Below are 7,059 nucleotides of genomic sequence, written 5' to 3'. Positions count from 1 at the left end.
AAGCGGAGCAGATTTTTAACTAAAACGAATTAACACAGAACATGCCTGTTTTAAACATTATTTATTTGAAACCTTACAAAAATATGTGATATAATTTTTATACTCTAGCAACATGTTGCACAGAGTTTTATAATTTTGTTCACATAACGGTTGTTTGTGTCACCAAGATATAAAAGAGTTAGATATGGGGTTATATATGTATGTATATATAAATGATCAGGATGACGAGTGGAGTTGAAATCCGGATGTCTGTCGGATGGAATGGCGAAACCCGAAATTCTATACAGTGTCATAACTAAGCCACAAATAAAGTTATTAAAATAAAACTTGGAACATAGGATCGCATTAGGGAGGGGCATGCGTTGGATGTAATTTTATTGAAAAGTGGGCGTGACCCCGCCTCCAAATAGGTTTTTCGTATATATCTTGCAAACCAAAAAAACTGTATAAACCAAACATTCTGCAGTCATTTCTTTTAGCCATTTCTTTATACAGTCCTCCCATACAAAGGTTATGTTGAAAATGACTGAAAGTGCGTTAACTCACTAACGAAAAACGTCAGAAACACTAAATTGTATAGAAGAAATATCAGAAAGAAGCTGCACTGAGATTTTTTTACAAAATAGAAAATGGGCGTGGCGTCGCCCACTTATGGGTCAGAAACCATATATCTAGAACTACTCGACCGATTTCAATAAAATTCGGTATATAACACTTCCTTGACACCCTGAAGACACGGGAGGAATATGATCGGTTCACAACCACGCCTACTTCCCATATAACTCAATTTTGAATTCTTCTGAATCGTTCACTTTATAATATATGTACATACATATGTATACATTAGGAACCAATGAAGATAGCGGAATAAAACTTTACACAAATACTGTATTTGAGCTGTGACATCACCTGTGGAAAAATTGTCAAAATCAGACCATGACTTTTCAAGGCCCCTGATTTCGAACATGAAGAACTCAGTGCCTAAGGGTAATTTTTCACCGAAAATATAGGTAAATCTCTCAGATATTTTAATGTAATTAATTTCCTCTGAATTTTTTTCTTATAACATTTCGTCTCTGTACCAAAAATGGTTAAAATCGATATATTGTATCTTGGTGGTGAAAACGGGTGAAATCGGTTCAGGAATTACCTCAGTACCCATATACTACTTATGACGATTTTCGTTATTCTATTGAACTTTATGCCGAATATATGGGTCGAATTGTTTTATCTTTATAAAATTACATCAATAAATTGTGAGAGTATAAAATGTTCGGTTTCATCCGAACTTAGCTTTTCCTTACTTATTTCATGGCTATGGTTATAAACATTGTAAGGGTTGTTGTGACAATATCAATAATAGACAACAGTGGCGAACGCAGGAAAAAAATTTGAGGGGGGTTTTAGGTAAAAAGACAACGTTTCATTATTTTATTCACAAATTGAAGTCTAATCTTCTTTTATTTTGGACCATAACATTTAAAATCTCTTCCTCAGTCACGTCTATATCTCTATGGATATTCAAGAGAGCCATTCCGTTCAGGCGTGCTTCTCCAGTTTTATTTCTTAAATATGTTTTAAGCCTGCGAAGTGAGAAAAACGAGCGTTCACTTGAAGCGAAAGATATAGGGATTGTTGCTCCAATCTTTAAAAAACGATGCACTGTTTTGAAAATTTTTGCATCGCAACAATTCAACGCGTCTAAAAAAGTTTTGTATCTCTCTGTTTGATTTAACCAGTTCCTGAAAATATATTCAAAATTTTAGTTTGAAAATATAATCTGAAGAAAAGATTTTTAACCTTTTCCACATTCTAAATTCAGCAACGAAATCATCGGGATCTTCTACATCAGCGGACTATTGCTTTTCTAAAACACGAACAGTCTCCTGCATCTCAATAACGTCAAGTTTATGCATTTATTTGGCAAAATGTTTTCAATTTTGGAAAGCAGCTCTCGATATTTTAAAAATCGTTCATTGATTTGGTCCAAAAAATGATCTAAAAACGGTATATAAATTGATCTGCGGTAATATTCTACTTCTTCTTCTTCTTCTTCGAATGCAAAAATATAAGGAAAATGCTAAAACGGCACAAGAACAAAACACACTTACGCACATAATTCATTTGTTCTATTCTCATTCACGCTCTAATCATAAGTGACAAGTGTTGCCGCGAGCTAAAAAAATTAAGTATATGTTACCAAGCAAAAAAAGTATCAAAAAGTATCAAAAGCACAACCGTTGTTTTAAAAATTTTTATTTGAAAAACAAATAATAAGTAAAGTTGTGTATCTAATTCAGACCAGTTTTTTCTGGTTGTTTTTATTAAAAATGTAGACATTTTAGTTAAGGCACTCAAGTATTTTTTTGCAATTAGCATAATTTTTTTAAATTTAAATTTATTTCACATCAGTTTGCTCATGGAACGAAAACTGAAAGTCATAATAAATTGGTTTTTATTTTTCCTGTATTATGATTAACAATAAACTCTAAAAAAATAATAGAAACCTTATTGGTGACTTTCCAGTTCAGAACTAATTTTCAAAAGAAGTCCATTTTCGACTCACAATTCCCTTAAATCTAAAAAAATCCAGTTCAGCAGGCACAGAGTTATAAAGCAAGCTCATTACTTTGAAGCAAATTTAAAAAAATGTCTCTGTCCAGTTTATATTTTTCTGGGTTTTTTAATTGGCCTACATTCCCAAAACTTTTTAATACTATTCAGATACAATAGATTTGTTTTTAGTTTAACATTTTCATAGTTTCAAAAAATTAAATTATATCAGCAGAAAAGTATCAAAAGTATCCGTTTGTGAACAAAAAAGTATCAAATCTCAAAATTTAGAAAAAAAAGTATCAAAAAAGATACAATTGTATCAAAACGGCAACGCTGTTAGTGACTAATGTATTCATTTACTTTACATATTCATACATCGTCGGCAGAAAGATTGCTTTGAAAACAACAAATTAAAATTTTTCAAATGACTATGTAGCATTAAATTCTATTATTTAAAAATTCAATAACTTTGGGGAGGGGGGCGGGGGTGGTTGTTTTAAACCTCAAAAAGTCAGAACCACACCACAAAATTGTATCTTAAAATGGATAACTCCATCAAGGTTTTTTGACTTTATTCTTTATTTATCAAGCCGTAATGAATATATTTGGCTAAAACTTTGCAGTGCCCCCACGCCTCACTTAAAACAAATCTAACACCCCAATTGTATAAGGCTACTGGCCCTGAGTTTACATATTTGACAATTATTTTGAATGTACTTGGCAGCATTGTTCAAATGTGAGAGACAATTTGTGCAGTTAAAAATAGTGTAACGGATTTCCAAAATCTGTCGTTAACGCTGAAACTCTACCCTGAGTACGATCACTGGATTGTCAAATAAAAGTCACACTTCAATGGCTATAACTTAACACTTTAGTACTCAATACTCTACTTTACAACTCTAACTTATAACTTTTTTAACTTTGCTCGACAATTCTCTCCTTGGAATTGTCCTCACTCGACAACTCTCTTATCAGAACTGTGTCTTGCTGCCAGTCCGGCAGCCCTTATATAGTCGATTGTAAGCGATACATCGGCACTCGAACATTCTAGCAATTACGAATATCGATGTCTAGATACATCTGTTATCGATTTCGATTGTCAATTCTAATTTGTTCTGGTGCCATTTTCTTTACACTGCCCTCCACTTAAGTCTGATCGTCCCGATTAGACATACTTCCAGATTGACGACAACCAACCCAACAAAACTGATTCCTCAACCTTCCCAAGGTTTCCGTGATTCTTATGTGCCCTTCACTTGGACCTTTGTGCATCTCGTAGCAAACTTTAGGTGATCTTTCGTTTCGAACAACCACGAGAGATCGGGAGCAGTATCCTCCTTTGCCTTTCCACACTCGTTATAAGCAACCAGCCACCAACTTAAAACTGTTCCACTGTGCCTTTGAGAATAGAGGTTCTGTAGACATTTCTTCATTCTTTGGATGTTTCACAACTGGAGTTTCATCTTGAGGTTCTTGTTCCTTCATATCACAATCTTTTGTCCATGACACGTCTGTCTTCTCTGGGATCACCTGCGTCGATTTATGCACCTCCTGTTCCTTCAACTGCGTCAACACCTGTGCCGAAACCTGTGATGGTATACACTCTCCATGCACTTCCAGCTGTGTTGACACCTCTTCTCTTTGTAAGGTCACCTCCATCGACTCCTCCTCTTTCAGCTGTGAGGACACCCCATTCAATTCCAATTGTGATAACAAAATCTCTCCATGCGCTTCCAAAGGTCTTGACATACGCGCCTCATTCGCTTCCTCGTGCGCTTCCATTCCAGCTGTGTTAACACGTCTGCTCCTTTTGAGGTCACATCCATTGGCTCCTCCTCCTCCTCTTCGAACTGTGAAGACAAATTCTCCTCTTGCGTTTCCAGCTGTGTTGGCACCTGAGCGATATATGAGGTCACATTCGTCGATATACGTGCTTCCTGTTCTTTTAACTGTGCTGACACCTGAGCTGATATCAGTGATGACAGTTCTGTTGTTTGTAAGGACAATTGTGTTGACAACTGCGACTGCTGTGCTAAAATTTGTGCCAACATTGTGCTTATGTCCATATTCTTTGATGAATATTGGGTTTCTTCCCTCTCTTCTATCTTCGTTGTTGAATCCTCCAACACCGATTCGAAAACATATCCGTCAACGTTGATTTTTCTTCCTCCATGGCCTCTCGCAACCGGGCTTGTAACTCAGCTTTCAACCCATTCGTTGCTAAGCCTCGTTGTTCCAACTCCTTTTTGAGTTGTGGTATCTTTAAATCGTTGAACTTAACCATTATTTCCTATGGAATTTTATTTGTCAATCCCACTTCTGACACCAATTGTAACGGATTTCCAAAATCTGTCTTTAACGCTGAAACTCTACTCTGAGTTCGATCACTGGATTGTCAAATAAAAGTCACACTTCAATGGCTATACACTAAACTTTATTTCTAATTCCTTATAACTTAACACTTTAGTACTCAATACTCTTTACAACTCTAACTTATAACTTGTTTAACTTTTCTCGACAATTCTCTTATCAGAACTGTGTCTTGCTGCAGGCCGGCAGCCCTTATATAGACGATTGTAAGCGATACATCGGCACTCGAACATTCTGGCAATTACGAATATCGATGTCTAGATACATCTGGCAAGTTATGGATTTCGTTTGTCAATTCTAGTTTGTTCTGGTGCCATTTTCGTTACAATAGAAACACGTGAACAAAAATAATTTATTTGAATCAAAATATAAAAATGAGTTCTTTTCCATGAGTCGTGAAGGGCGGCTAATTAGAAATCGTTCCAATCCTTCGGATCTTCCACTTGTGAAGTACGCTAAGAATTAAAATGTTGTTATTTGTTATGTTTACTATATTTTGTATATTTTAAAATAGTTTTGCATTTTCATACTTGGTGGCCGTATTTTAAACCCATCAACCGATCAACTGCTCCTCTTTCAATTTTGAAGAATTACACAGCGCTACGATTTTTAACTGAAGGTAGTTATCAGAAAAGCCAAGGAAATGACTTCGGTATTGCACAACTTACACCCATATTATGTATTTATAACAGCCTGAGTCCAGTCGCCTTCAGGCTAACGAAGCCCGAAAAATACATTAAGAGAGGCTACTGGCGAATATGATAGGCTGCTGATCGCCAGTCTCCATTTTTTTTTGAATATTATCTATTACTATCAACTCTCAAAATAGTATCGAAATATGTAAAAAGCGGGCTACTGATCAAGACCAGTTTCTTCATTATAGATTGTAGTTTTGAATAAAGCAAATCTATAATATATAGATGAATCACTAAATGTGTTGCTAAGCGCATAACTCGAGAGCAGCTAAACCGATTCCGCTAATGCTTTTTGTATAATGTTCCTTGAAGTACAAGGAACAAAACTATTATACTCTCGTAGCAACTTTGTTGCGAGAGTATCAAAATAATAATATTTTGAAGGTTGTCATTAGTGGTACTCATTTAACGTTGCAATGATATAAATATAGTAAATTTGCAATATGGCAACAAATGTTAAATGAGCGCTCTTTGGCAATATTGTGGTAATATCAGCTTATTGTGAATTAATTGCAAGCATGCCATGAATGCCACTGAAAAAGGTCTCGCATATTTGCAAGATTGTCGTAAAATGAAATGCATGTAAAAATTAACAGCTGTTTTACGATATTGTAATTTTGCGATGTTGCCATACGTTTACGACGTTAAATGAGTACCACTATTATTGCTTTGTTAAAATATTTTTGTCATTGTTCAATAGCAGAAGGTTGCGGTGATAGCCCAAAACAATTTGTAACAAGTAAGTAAGGGCTAAGTTCGGCTGCAATCGAACAATCGTAATAATCATGACCATCGAATTTTGTGATTATTTCCATGAGCTACGAATCGCAAAATTGCGCATAACTTCAATATATGAGAAATGTTCTTTTTCTCGTTTACCAAACCTAATGTTTATTTTAATATACCATTTTTGCTTAAAATAACTAAATACAATGGAACTTCCATAACTCGAAGAACTCCATAACTCGAACTTTTGAATTGGCAAAAAACGTTTAGAAATTAAATTCCTTCCATAACTCAAACTTACCTAACTCGAAGTTCTCCATAACTCGAACTCTTGAATTGGCAATAGAAGTAAAATTTCATACAAATTCCCTTCCATAAATCGAATTTTTCGACCAGGGCATAATACAAAATTTAAAATTTTACTATCGAGGCAGGATTTTAAAACAGTCACTATATCGTATGTAGGTGAAAAATATATAATATTACACTTATAGATTTCATAAATCGTGTAAAAAAGGCATGAGATACAGACGTCAAGAGCCAAACAATAGTAAACTGCTACAAAAAATATTACAGAATATTTTAAGTTATGTGCATAAAACTGTAATGTAAAAAAAACTGAATAAAAATCTGTATTTTGCTGCTTTTTGAAAAATTGTATGTTTTAATGAAAATTCTATAACTCGAAGTTTTTTTGTGGATTTTGGTGATT

General features: G+C 34.6%; 1 long non-coding RNA gene across 1 annotated transcript; it reads right to left on the bottom strand.

Annotated features, from left to right (window-relative positions):
- Nucleotides 1-1,421: 1,421 nt before the first annotated feature.
- On the bottom strand, nucleotides 1,422-2,097 carry LOC128922655 (uncharacterized). Its single transcript, XR_008471838.1, has 2 exons — nucleotides 1,801-2,097; nucleotides 1,422-1,742 (listed from the first exon to the last, which is right to left on the bottom strand). It is a non-coding gene; the product is annotated as an uncharacterized LOC128922655 (long non-coding RNA).
- Between the last annotated feature and the right edge of the window lie 4,962 nt (nucleotides 2,098-7,059).

Source organism: Zeugodacus cucurbitae, chromosome 6, assembly GCF_028554725.1.
Source record: "Zeugodacus cucurbitae isolate PBARC_wt_2022May chromosome 6, idZeuCucr1.2, whole genome shotgun sequence".
NCBI lineage: Eukaryota > Metazoa > Arthropoda > Insecta > Diptera > Tephritidae > Zeugodacus > Zeugodacus cucurbitae.
This window is presented reverse-complemented; position numbering and strand designations above follow the sequence as displayed.